At 38.2% G+C, this 13,556-nt stretch overlaps 1 long non-coding RNA gene across 1 annotated transcript in view; it reads left to right on the top strand.

Annotated features, from left to right (window-relative positions):
- Positions 1 to 12,916, top strand: part of LOC125486405 — a 30,293-nt gene extending 17,377 nt beyond the window's left edge. The window contains exon 3 of the long non-coding RNA XR_007265086.1: positions 12,880 to 12,916. This is a non-coding gene — a long non-coding RNA (uncharacterized LOC125486405). The remainder of the gene's footprint in view (positions 1 to 12,879) is intronic.
- Positions 12,917 to 13,556: the final 640 nt, after the last annotated feature.

Consider the following 13,556-nt stretch of genomic DNA (forward strand, 5'->3'; position numbering starts at 1 on the left):
CATGCTGGACATCATTCCTTTATACTTTTTTTGTGCCTGTGTGTATGTATACTCGATGTTGCAGCTTTATTATTTTTCTTGGTATTGACAGATCATAAAATCGATTTATTTCACTGAAGAAAAGTTTGTAATTGGTCCCTTACTGATATGGTGGGCGTTACCAAACAAAATGTTTATTCAAGAGAGGTATAACTTTGTGCTAAAAAGAACATAATTCTTCGTTGTGGCCAACCAAGGAAGATCAAAGCAACCTTTGTCCCTTCCTTACCTCATCACAACAGGGACAATTTTGCACAGGGTTGAGAAGACCAATGAGGCCTATCTCTCATGTCAGGGGCATGAATAATAAGGTAAACGTGGGGAAATTTTAATGTTTCAGGCTAATGGGGAGACAATTGCAAGATGACATGTTAGACTTTATTATAACATGTGCCTTTACTGTGGTAAAAGATCCAACAGCACTTCACAAATATGATACAATGACATATGACAGCAATCCACATAGGAAAATATTGGATCAGGTTTTGTTGTCAAATTAATGGTGAGGCTACTGTTTGCTCAGTGTTAGTTACACATGATACAGCGGTTTCAAACAAAGGAGGATGTGAGATTAAATACCCTGATCTAAAAGTTGTCTCCAATGCACAAATCAAACATAGATTCTCATTTCTGCAGGTATTGTTGTTAGATATTTTAAAAAATGTCAAATGTAAATTTATTAACAAGTTTCCAGACCTTTTTCTCCCCCTCTCCTCTGATTCAATCCTTCCATTTTCTTTATATGTTTTGTACCTGAATAGATTGAAATCACAGTCCAATTCCTGGTCAATTCTTGCGTTGTTCATTTGTAAATCCTATAATTTGTCAGGTTAAGGAGATTGCCCTGTTATCTCAGGTCCCAGATGTCCTGTCCTCCCACCCCTACTATGACATTATCAGCTTGCACTTCAGCAACTTTGCAGACAAAATGCCTTTGACCTGAACGGTGCAAGGACAAATCTAATTAAGAATGAAAGTTATTAGATACCATACCATACTAGACATGGTATAGTAAGTTCTAATGCATTAGAAAAGATGGTCAAGGTGGTAGATGTGGAAGAGCATCTTAAAGGAGGACCAGGCAGTCGTGAGGCTGATAATTCATACATGAATTGCAAGATCATAGGGCCTGGGCAGCTGAAGGTATGAGATTACCAATGAAATCAGCACAGGCAAGAGGCATGAATTGGAGGAGCATCGAAATTTCAGATAGTGATGGGACTGGAAGAGGTTACGGAGATAGGAAATGGCAATGCCGTGTCAACAAAGCTAAGGGTTTTAAACTGTTTTGCCAGTCAGGCAGTCAATGAAGATCGGTGAGCACAGAGGTGAGAGGATGAACTAAACTTGGTGCAAGTCAGGATATGGGGTGCAGAGGTTTGGATGAATCTGACTTCATGGAGGATGTCCTAGGTGCATACAAGATTATGTATTAAGGTCATAGAAATAGTGAATTTGGAATATTACTTTAGAATGCAAGAATTGAATGAGGGGAGTCCAAGATCAAACTACTACAAGGTGAAATAAAAAACAGAAAGAGCTGGAGAAACTCAACAGGTCTGGCAAACTGTGTGGAGAGAGAAACAGTTAACATTTCAAGTCTGATAGGACTGCTCTTTGGAAATACAAGATGGTTTTATTATTGATATCTGCAAATTGTTCAAATAAGGAATGATCAATATGTAAAATAGTCCTCCAGGTGGATAAATAGAGGCAAATAATTGCCTGAATTCAATTAAGAAACAATTGGTAACTATAATGGATTCTTAGTATTTCATTGGCTGGCTGAATTAATATGGGCTGATTTGTCTTACAAATCTGTAATCAGCTTAGTTTCTTCCTCTTTATGACCTATTTGCATACCACCAGTAACAAATCTGTAATCAGCTTAGTTTCTTCCTCTTTATGACCTATTTGCATACCACCAGTAAATTTATTAATTTAAAAATAGGTGATTGCAAGTAACTTGTTGCTATCTGAATCTGTACCGAGACATTGAGACTTGTGCTTTGGCAAAGTTGTCAATTTTTTTTTGTATTTAAACTGAACCCTTTGCCAAGAGCCTGGAAGTGCATAAACTGAAATCATCATCTGACAACGTTCTATATAGATTTAATCAGTCTGTCCAGACATGTTATGTTATGACATGCCTTTAGAGTAGGCGAAACTTGAACTCAAGCCTTTTAGCTCAGAGGCAGGAACACTACCATTGCACATCAAGACCCCTTCTAAGAGCATTCTAGGCTGAATTAAAATCTGTTTTTTCAAGAATTGTCATGAAAGAATTATCCAGAATTAATTTGAACATGGGATTTTCTGAAAGCAGATTTTGGGTTTAACCATGGAGCCAGAGAAAACAATACATTTCATAAAATAGGATATAAACATATCTTGTATATACTTTGTAGTTGCAATGAGCATTGTTACTTTAACCGAATGTTAATCAAGTTCCTTCCAATAGTGTTTGCTATTTCAATTAAAATATGGATCTTTATTGCAAGAAATAGAACTTTAAAAGGAGTGTAGGGTGATACTTGTATTGTGGGCATTCAATTAATCTTCAAAAAAGCATTGGATACGTAGGTTGAATCAGGCCAATTTTCATCTTCCTTAGTTTTATCTTGAATCTCACTACTTTTTCTTTAATTCACCCACCTCTTTAGATTAATTTCTCCTAAGTCTTGTATTACAAACTCCATGATGCAGAAGGACAAATCCCTGAACGAAGCATTCATTTCAACAATCTAATGAAGTCCACATTCTGTCACCTTTCAGCTTCACCCAGCAGTGCGATACATTCTTAACTCGCAGACATGATCTGAGGAAATCAAATACTCTATTTCCCCTCCCCCATCCAAGACAGCATCCTCTCCTCGTGTACAGAGTGCCATCTAGTGGCTGGGTTTAGTACCAGCAAAACATGACCCAGATAGCTTTGCGCAAACGGTAATCATTGACTGGGATTACGAGATCTTTTGAAATGCTTGTCACCTTATGGCAAATTTCTATAAATGACAGGATTGCTTTGGGATGGTAAGTGTAATCACTGAAATAAAAACCCTGCGCCAATTGTTACCAGTTCAATTCCATTAAAAGGAGTGACTTCCAATCTGCTTGGACATGATTCTAAACTAACACCTTAAAATTTAAAAATCCAAATATATTTGTTGCTGGCAATTTATAAGGGAAAAGAGTTAATATCATAATCTTACTCAGTAAAATTCCAGGGTTTGAGTCTCTTAACTAGCAGTTATTAATTCAGATAAAGGGTCTCGGTTGAAGTATAAAGTCTACATTTCTAGATTCAACTTAACATTAAAAAAGTTTGAACAAAAGACTGCGTATTGAGATTTTTTTGTATAATTATCTACCTAAGGTCTACAATGAAACAAATAAGACAATGGTTTTATCATTCCATTCCTGTAGCACAGTGCTCTATAGTGTGCACTAACATAATCCTCTTTCCTGAGATAAAGTTAGTTTTAACACCTGTCATCAATGAATCTTGAAAGTTAGCTTATTGCAGTGGAAGCAATCTCTTTTGGAACCAGTGACACCCTCATCCTGTGAAGGATTTAAAAGAAAATAATCTCCACTCCAGAACAAATTCAAAGTTGACTCTTCTGTGCAGTGGAAAGGGGATACCACAATGCAGAAGGGACAGTCTTTTAGGTGTGATGTTTTGCAAACCTGTTCAGGTGGATGAAAAGAAGATCCAGGGTTATTTTTCAGCAGTGTATTAGTACCAGCAGAAACAGTTTAACTAGACATTAACCTTACTTGCTCTTTGCAGGATATGTAAGTCAATGATTTCCTGACATGAGAACAATGATTATACTGCTCTGAGAATATAATGAGATGCCTTTCTGAATCTTTTATCTTAAATTATTTTCCAATGGCATACTTGTAAACTAATAGTGTCATCTACAAATTGATGTTCAACCTTCTTATTTTCATTTTGAGGAAGAAAGTGCCTGAGATTTCCCTTGTTAGGTACCCCAATATCAGTGATGTAACAAAAGCAATAAGTATGATAAAGTTATTCTTATCATTAATAATATTTTTGTAATCCTCCAGTTTTCAGACGTCCCAGTAAATGGCTCACTGAGTTAAATTTCTGTCCTGTTTCTGTATTAAGTTTGAAATGGTTAAGCCAAAGGTAGAAATAGCATGTGTTTAAATGATTTTTTCCACGATCTACATGTGCATACCCAGGTGTACTATTAAGATGATTGCATGGAAATGCACAAATTTTTTTTTTTGAAAAAGCCTTATTTTATGCAAAATGATTTTAAACTCGTTTCGTTTATTTAAATGGTTTTACAGGAGGCTTTTCCTCTGGCTAGACATTTACAGGTGCTAAATAGTGGATCATTAATTGACTTATTTATTTGCTTAGTTAACACACTAACATTTACAAAGCTACGAATGAGGCAATCAAGCAACCTGCTGCTTAAGTATGCATTGTGTTTATGGACTGCAAAACTATACACTGACATAAATTATCATTATCATACCCTTAAACAGAATGAGTTTCCATATAAATTAATGGGGTTGAAAATGGTTCTTAAAAAACTATATACTTAATTGGTTCGACTGTTTTTCCTAATGAAGATTGAAACTGGGGACCACTCTAGGTAGTGATAAAAATCTGGTAGTCTTTAATAAATGTTTCTTAACAAAGGATACCAACACCAAATGATGTCAGTATCTCCTACTCCACCAAAGAATCTTGTTAGTAATACGTGTTAAATAGTTTGCAGTATGCTAATTTTAACAGACCATTCAAATCAAAATATTGATCCATGCTATCACACTGCAGACTAATCAGATCATCCAATTTTCAAATCTTTTTGGAACCCATGATGATTGTGCATTCCATTTATTGTCTCCCTTCTGGGTCAGTGTTCCTGTCACCAATGTGGCATTGACTCCTGCCGTATTATTCTGACAATTTGGAACATAGAAACATAGAAAATTAGTGCAGGAGTAGGCCACTCAGCCCTTTGATCTTGCTCTGCCATTCAATACGACAATGACTGATCATCCAACTCAGTACCCTGTTCCTGCTTTCTCCCATGCTATTTGATCTCTTTAGCAACAAGAACTACATCTAACTCTTTCCTGAGAATGTTCAATGTTTGGCCTCAACCACTTTTAATGACAGAGAATTCCACAGACTCACTGCTCTCTGGGTGAAGACATTTCTCCATATTTCAGTCTTAAATGGACTAATCCGTATCCATAACTCTGGTTCTGAAATGTCAGTTACTGGGAACACCCTTCCTACATTTACCCTGTCTAGACCTGTTAGAATTTTATAGGTTTCCAAGAGATTCCCCCCTTGTTCTTCTGAACTCCAGCGAATATAGCCCTAAACAATCCAGTCTCTCTTCAAACATCAGTCCTGCCATCCCAGAAATCAATCTGGTGGACATTTGCTGTACTCCCTCCACAGAGAGGACATACTTCCTCAGATATGGAGACCAAAACTGCACGCAATATTCCAGGTGAGGCCTCACCAAAGCCCTGTATAATTATAGCTCTGCTACCCCTGCTGAAGTTCTACTCAGGGACAGTACCCTCCTAGGTCAGGCTTCAATGTGTCCTTTATTCCAGCCTTGCATGTTCACCATGATACCTTGTCCCTGTACCTGTTGCAGACAGACACAAAATTATATTGGAGATGTGATTGTACACTATGTAAAGGCGGGGATGGGGGCCTGTAGATTTTAGTGTGTAATATATTAATTTGTGAAAAGTAACACAAACAAAAATAAAACTGATTGAAATACTTCATTAAAGTAATTATCAATTGGACATGAAACTGAATAATTCATAATGGATGATTAAAAAGTAATTTACAACTTTGTCAGGATCCCTTTTTATTTTATTAATAGATCAAGAGAGCGGTTGAGCCCAGAAAAGTATCACTGACTTGAGTTACACTTCTGGGTATACAGTATTGTTATTTATCTGTAATTATACCCAAGGTGAAACATTAGTGAAATAAATTGTAAGTAAAGAGGTGTATGAGTAATATCAATTCACCAATGTTTAAGGTTTAAGCATGCAATGTGACTCGAGTGAAGCAATGATATTTCAAATGAAAGCTCAATACCAGGAAGAAACAAATCTTGGATTTATCAGACACAAATGTTGTTCAACACAGTCTATGAATCAAACATAGTCCTTTCTAGGCCACCTATTGACCCTGGGCTCAATGCAAGTATCATGTTGTGAATTTACCTTTTGTCTAATTGGCAGAAGTTGGCACCAAATTTTTAATCTTATAAAACATAATAGGCACAATATTAAAATAATTTTCTGGGATTTTATTATACTGTGTTACATATGACCTAGTTATTCAATTCTCAGCTTTGGCTGTTCAATGCAGAAACTCAATGTGCTTTTGCACATTTTTTTTGCATAATGGGCGGGATTTTTCTCTTAGTGAAGAACAAATGGTGCCAGCTGTTTGATTCACTTAAACACCCCAACAAGCTTAGATATCTGACTTTGCAGTTGAACTTGCAATAATTAGGAGAAGCACCCTCTGCAGGGGATCTGGGAGCTGTATGAACACAGCAAACAATTGCATTTCTCCTTTTCCCAATCAGGCTGCACAGTCATTTAAAAAAATACAGCGCAGAGTCTGAGTCGGAATGTGTCAGCTAGAGTAATCAATTCAGTCTTTTTGGGTGCAGAAAGTGAAATAAGAAGGATAGGAGCAAATTAAGATGAAATGAAAAAAGTATCTCATTTGAAGATTGATGAAAACGACATGTTTAATTAACAGATATTTTAAACAATGTCTTTGGATGTGCTATGATACACCTTCACCACAGGTCCATGTTTTGTGAAAGGGTTGCTGTATAGTCAGAAGTTTCATATGAAATCAACACAGCCAGTCAGCTATTCAGGGTGGTCATGGTCAGGATCCTGTCCTCATAGGAAGTGAGGATTCAAGTGTCGATTCCCCCACCAACCACCTTTGCACTTTCTTGCCCTGTTTTGGGCTGTTTCCCCCTGGAATAAGACAAAGGGAGGGACTGAAAGAGATGAAAGTGGCTGATACAGCAGTTAGTGCTGGAGGAGGTGGGGGAGAGCTGGTAAGGTGTCTGAGTAAGTAGGCAGCACAGAGGCCATGCTAGACTAGTACGCTGAGGGGGTTTGGGTAGGTGAGAGTAAGTGAGTGAAGATGTTACTTGCGACAGTGAGAGTCACAGTCCATGCACCTTGGTGTGGGGTGGATGCAGTAGTGGAGATGGAGTGAGTGTTAGGTAGCAGAGAGAGGAAGGTGGCATTTACCCTAGTGGAGCAGAGAAGGTTATCAATCTTTGTGTGTCATGGTTGCACGTTCCTCCAAACAGTTGGCACCGCACTGCCCTGGGTGCCCCCATTTGGTGATTCTGAGGGAAGAGGTTAGCACTCCCTGCATCACCCCACCCACCAGGAACTCCAGATCCCTATCGGCAAAGTGGGATGCTAATTTCCCCATATCTGCCATGTCACAAACCATGCAGGGCACTTGACCTGGTACAAAAAGGGCCTTGGGAGGTAGTTAACAATGAATGTTTGGGACAACGTGTTAGAAAATTCATTAAGCCTTGCAAAGAGAAATCTTCCATTAAACCTAATGCAAATGACACTTAGCCAAAATATGGGAAGATTCATCACACAGTATCCAATATGACATGTGAGACTGCGGTAGGGCAGCATTTGCTAAGTAATCCTGAGTGTGTTAAGAATTACATTGATGACCAATTATCAATTGTCAATCAGGCTCACAGTACAGTTCACTTGCAGGTATTGGGAGTTACATATATTAATGTTCTGGATCCTCCCCTTTAGATCATAGGACCATAAAACATAGGAGTAGAAGCCTTTCAGCCCATCGAGTCTGCTCCACCATTCAATGAAATCATGGCTGATCTGATAAAATCCTCAACTCCACCTTCCTTCCTTATCCCATATTACAGATTAAAAATCAGTTGATCTCGGTCTTGAATATGTTTAACAATATGGCCCCAGAAGCTCTCTGTGTTAGAGAATTCCAGAGATTCAGTAACATGTAGACACATTTCATTTGATTCAATTCAACAAATTAGTTGACAGCCATTCTCTAGTTCATTCCTCAGGGTAATGTCTTGGCCGATTAGAGTCAACCTGCCTGGTTTAAGTTTAAACAAGGCTTGACTGTTAACTGTCAGTCATCATCTAATTGATGCATTCTCCATGGCCAAGCCTCTACCGATCAGCACTCTACTTATACAGTATAATCTGTTGTTCCCCTTTACATTAGACTTCTTGCAAATGTCCTGATGATTGCAAACCAAAGAGCTTCGACAAAATGTGTCTTTTCAGCAATAAGTAAGTTCTGTCCTACACGAGGACTATAGTATATTATTTTTTAAATCACCAACATAATTAAAATCTGAAGGAATGAGATTCCATACTTGTATAAGTAAATTTTTAGTGTCAAAGTGTTTGTTTGAAAATAATTAAAATATATCACACTTTAAAATTTACTTACATTGGAATAAACATGGCCTAACTCTTACTGACATGTTCACTGGGGATAATGGTATAAACTGTAGTTACATGTCTTTTGTGCTCATTGGGATCAGAGTGGGTGTGTAATATAGTACATGTCCTTCATGTGTTCCGATGCTAGGTTGCTCGGTGAGGTACCAGTGTAGAAAAGCTCGTGGAGGACCAGGACAGCAACATTCACATTACTACGCTGAGTTGTGCATTTGCAGATGCTGGAAATTGCTGTCCAATTTCCTCTCTAACAACTGTGAGCATGAAACTCTCACTGTTATTCCTACTGTTTATTTACTATTTCCTATTTTATTTATCAAAAGCCATTGAAAATTAAAACTCACATCTATTTCATTTTGCAAATGATGCAGGAAGCCATTAAATAGAAGAATTTGCTTCCAGCCTGCTCTTTGTCCACAGAAGAAGTCTCAGCCTGGCTCCAGCCACAAAGATCACACAGAGATCTATGTATTGCTTCCCTGCACTCAAGCACTAATGAATAATGCTTGTATAATGACTCTGGAATATGAGTAGCAGCTGCAATTCCAGTGAGCAACATTTCTATTTTAACAACCTTCATTGAGTTTAAATAAAACATTTTTCTAGTCCTCCATTATTTGCTGAACATCATTATTTCCTAAAACAAAACTGTGAAATTTAAGACCGTTGTCATGTGACTACAGTCTCCACATACCACTGACAAAAGCTCAAACTGCTTTTGAATTAACAAGTAAAGCCTCAAACCCACAGGAAAATCTGGTGCTGGAAAGCATTTGATAATTACAGTTGCTTTCTCTTACTGTAGCACAATCAATTTCCTTTAAGGTATTTTATATAATTATTTAATTTGCAGGAGCCATTTTTGTGGTTTTTTTTTATTAAAGCATGTCTGTTTCATATGGTTGTAATATCTTTAACCAGAGTTGAATCATTCTTAATTATTTCCTCCAAATCCCAAAAATATGTTTGTAAACTCAATGTATTCCTCATTGCTGTGTGTGCCTTTATGTGCCATTTATCACTCAGTATTCACTATATTGTTCAGTATTGGTCGGGATTCAGTTGGTAATACTCCTGCATCTGACTGAGATGATTGTGAGTTCAAATCCCAATCCAGAAACTTAAATACATAACTGTAGGGTGGCACTGAGCATGCGACCTGAGGGTCGACTTTCTCAGCAAGGGGTGGTGTGTGTATGGAACGAGCTACCAGAGGAGGTGGTGGAGGTGAATACAATTATAATGTTTAAAAGGCATCTGGATAGGTACATAAATAGGTAGGGTTTAGAGGGATATGGACCAAATGCTGGCAAATGGGACTAGATCAGTTTAGAATATTTGGTTGGCATGGATGAGTTGGACCTAAGGGCCTGTTTCTGTGCTGTATAACTCTATGACTATGATTCTATGACTCTATGGCAGGAAGCCCTGTCAACCCTCACGTGGTCACAGAGAATTACTGGTATTATTTCAAAGAAGGACAGAAAGTTATCCTTGGTCTCCTGGCTAATATTTATCTCTGTGCAAATAAATATTACTCATCTGGTAATTATCACATTTCTGTTTGTGGGAGTTTGCTGTGTGTAAGTTGACCACTCTGTTTCCTACAGTGCAATAGCGATTACATTTCAAATATACTGCATTGGTGGTCAAGTATTTTGGAACTTCTTGAAGTTGTGCAAGCTGCTTGATAAATACAAGTCTCTTTTTTTTGTGAAATCATATGAAAGCACTGTGTGCTTTTTCTTTAAATGATTTATACTTTAGTTACACAAATATGGAGAGAAAACTATCCAATAGTTAAAATATCCAATTGTACTTTATTTCATTGGAAAAGCTCAAATTTCAAACATTCTCCCTACATTCCCTACTTTGTTGCTAGATTTTATGTGGACTTTGACTTCAGAAAATTTCTTCAGATTTGACCGAGCTGATGGTTTTCCACTGCAATTGGCAACATAGGATCTAGTCTCCAGTGTAGTGTACATCACTGGCAGACCTAGTGAGACCAATACTGAATGTTTAGCTTGCTCAACCTTTACCAGAGGGGCTTTTAAAAAATTCTGCATTGTTGGCAAGGCCAGCATTTGTTACCCACTTCACAGAAGCTGATGATGTGCTTTTGTCTTGATTTTTTTTGTGTTTTGATGAAGCTGAATGCCTTATGGTGGAAAGCAATTAAATGTCAGCTATATTGGTGTGGGAGTGAATCACAGAAAGGCCATACTGAGTAAGGACCATAGATTTGCTTTGCTAAAGGACATTATGAACCAGGAAGGATTAGAAATGACAACCTGACAGTGTTTTATCTCCAGATTTAAAAATGCAATACTAAATTTAAATTCTGTGGTGGAAAGGTGAACTCACATAGTGTGCGGCCTCTACACAAGTAGGACTCAAATGACTTGTGGACAAATTGAAAATTTCGAATGTAAGGTGATAACAATAGTTTTCATTTATTAAAATGAAGTCTGCTCCATTAATTTAAAAACGACTTTAAGTTTCAATCTTACAGAAGATTTCCCCTTTAAGGGCCCCAGATGTCAAATATGTGAGTGATATCTACTGCATCAATAAGAGAATCGTGGATTATTTTTACTGAATTAGATGTTCGGAACACTTTCTGAACAACAATAAATGTAAGACAAAGTTTCTGCAAATAATACTGGACAGTCGTTAAGCGGTTAGAAAGTGCCAGCATTATAAGGGTTACAATTATATTCATTTTGGAGCCACACGATCTGTGATGTTGGAGTGCCCTCTAGTGGTCATTCAGTATACGTCGCTCTGTGTTCACACAACCAGCCAAATCCTACCATCTCTAATCTTGGCCATAATTAGGTTTAGATTTTTAAAAAACTACTGTTGCTGGAATATTTATTAACTTATTTCAGAAATATAGCTTTTTTGCATTAGAAAAATGGTAGAAAATTGGTGATGAATCTTTATGAACAGCTATTTAGCCCGGTTTGCTTCTTTTTTTTGAACAATCGCACCAAAAAAAGACAAAAGAATGTGCAAGTATTTCATGTGGTTGGAAGTTTTACGTAAAAAATTATCATTGTTTGAGCTGTGATTATCTCCATATTTGACGATGCATGGTCACGTGCTCTATACAAGACGTGGTATGGAGCTCAGTCAGTGAAACGATTGCTTTCCCAACAGATGGCAGCTTGTCGGTGCGCTGCTGTTGGGGGTTAACACGGGGCTCTATTCTATTTGTTCATGGTAATTAGAGAGGATAATGTACTCTGGCTGGAGATCCAGCTCGGGGCAAATTGCAAACCGGTATGGTTGGATTTCAAGCACACCTTATCAAAACTGCTAATTATAGGGAGTAGACCCAGATGTAGCTTGCTTAAAAAAAACCTTTTATTCCCTTGTCTCTCGAAGGCAGAACACCAGAAAATGTTGGAAGTACTCAGCAGCATTTGTACAGAGAGAAAGTGTGGGGTACTGTTTCAGATCTGCGACCTTTCATCAGAACTGACCTGTACAGGTCATAGACCTGAAGCATTGGCCTGAATCACTCTCCCAGTGGGTTGCGATCCGGGTGTTGACCTCTTAATTGAGAACCCAGACGTGGACGAGAGTCTGGCAGACGTCACCGTCACTGAGGTGACCAATTAAGAAGCCACTCAGCTCTGGAGCCCCTGTTGGAAAAAGTTGCCAAGCTTGGCTGATGGATAGGGTCACCAGTCATCTCTGCAGTGAGAGCGTTTACTGAGGGTTACTGGCAGTAGGTGTGGCAGTAGTGGGGACCCCTTCAGGAAGAAGGAAGTGGTTTCCATTGCAGCACAATGTAATTGGCAGAGGCACCAGCCTTTACATTGGCATGCCATCTATGTGGGAAAGCTTGAGCACTGCAAGTTCATGGTAGCAATCTAATCAAAGACTTTCATGTTGCTTGGGGCGGTGGGAGAGGGTGTTTGACTTCTTGAAGTTTCCTTCCATTTTCTGGCTCCTTACACAGTGATGAACCTACATGGTCAAATTTCAAACCATTACAGACGGAATACCCTATTAAAATTCCTAACCAGCTACCAGTCACTGTCAGGGGAATGTTGTTGCTGCTGGGAACTCAGTGTTTGGATAAACATCTTTGTACATTGTGACATGTTAATATGCATGTGATCTCTGTGTCTTCTATAAAAGAGGGCAGCAGCCATTATGAGCACTACAGTAATGTGTATCTGGGACTGTGTCGGTAGTATGTATTTTTGATGGTACAGACTCGATGGGCCCAAGGGCCACTTTTTAAACTATGGTACTATGATTTTTTTTTGATAGCAGGAAGTGAGCAGGATACAGTGCAAATCGACAAAGAATAATTGAAACTTCAGTCTGCAACTTTGTAGAAGACATTCACTGTTGGCTGAATCATTATGGCTTTGAAAATTCCAGTACTTGCTGTTATTGGATGTGACGGTGAAAATAAATCGGAAATTCTTCTAGGTTAATGAACAGATTGATAACACTACTATAGAGTTATAAAGGAGACCTGAACAAGAGTAAGTAACAGTCAGTGCTATCAGTGGTGGGGAAAAAGCTGCATTGCGCCCTAGGCCTCCCTGATGAGCAGGAGAGCTAATTTTGTGAATGTTTGGATGTCTTGATTACCCATTTTGAAGCCTGTAGTAATGCCACTTATGACTGTTATATGTTTAACATAACATAAGGAAGAGAAGATGAAGGAATAATTTGTGACCGCACTGTGATGTCTCACTAAATTTTGTTGGGTGACTGAATTATGATCTTATCAGAGAAAGGATTCATGCGATCAAGAGATCCTGAGAGCATATTTACTGAGAAGTTAAAAAAAAACTTATTTGATAACACCATTGATGTGTGCAAAATTTCTGAAGTTGCTAATGGTCAGCTGAAAAGTATTGATGGGAGAACTGACCAGGCTTTGCACAATGTTGAGAGGCAGGCCAAGATTTCCAAATACAAGTCAATGAGGAAAAGGA

Source organism: Rhincodon typus, chromosome 2 (genome assembly GCF_021869965.1).
Source record: "Rhincodon typus isolate 14 chromosome 2, sRhiTyp1.1, whole genome shotgun sequence".
In the NCBI taxonomy this organism is placed as follows: Eukaryota; Metazoa; Chordata; class Chondrichthyes; order Orectolobiformes; family Rhincodontidae; genus Rhincodon; species Rhincodon typus.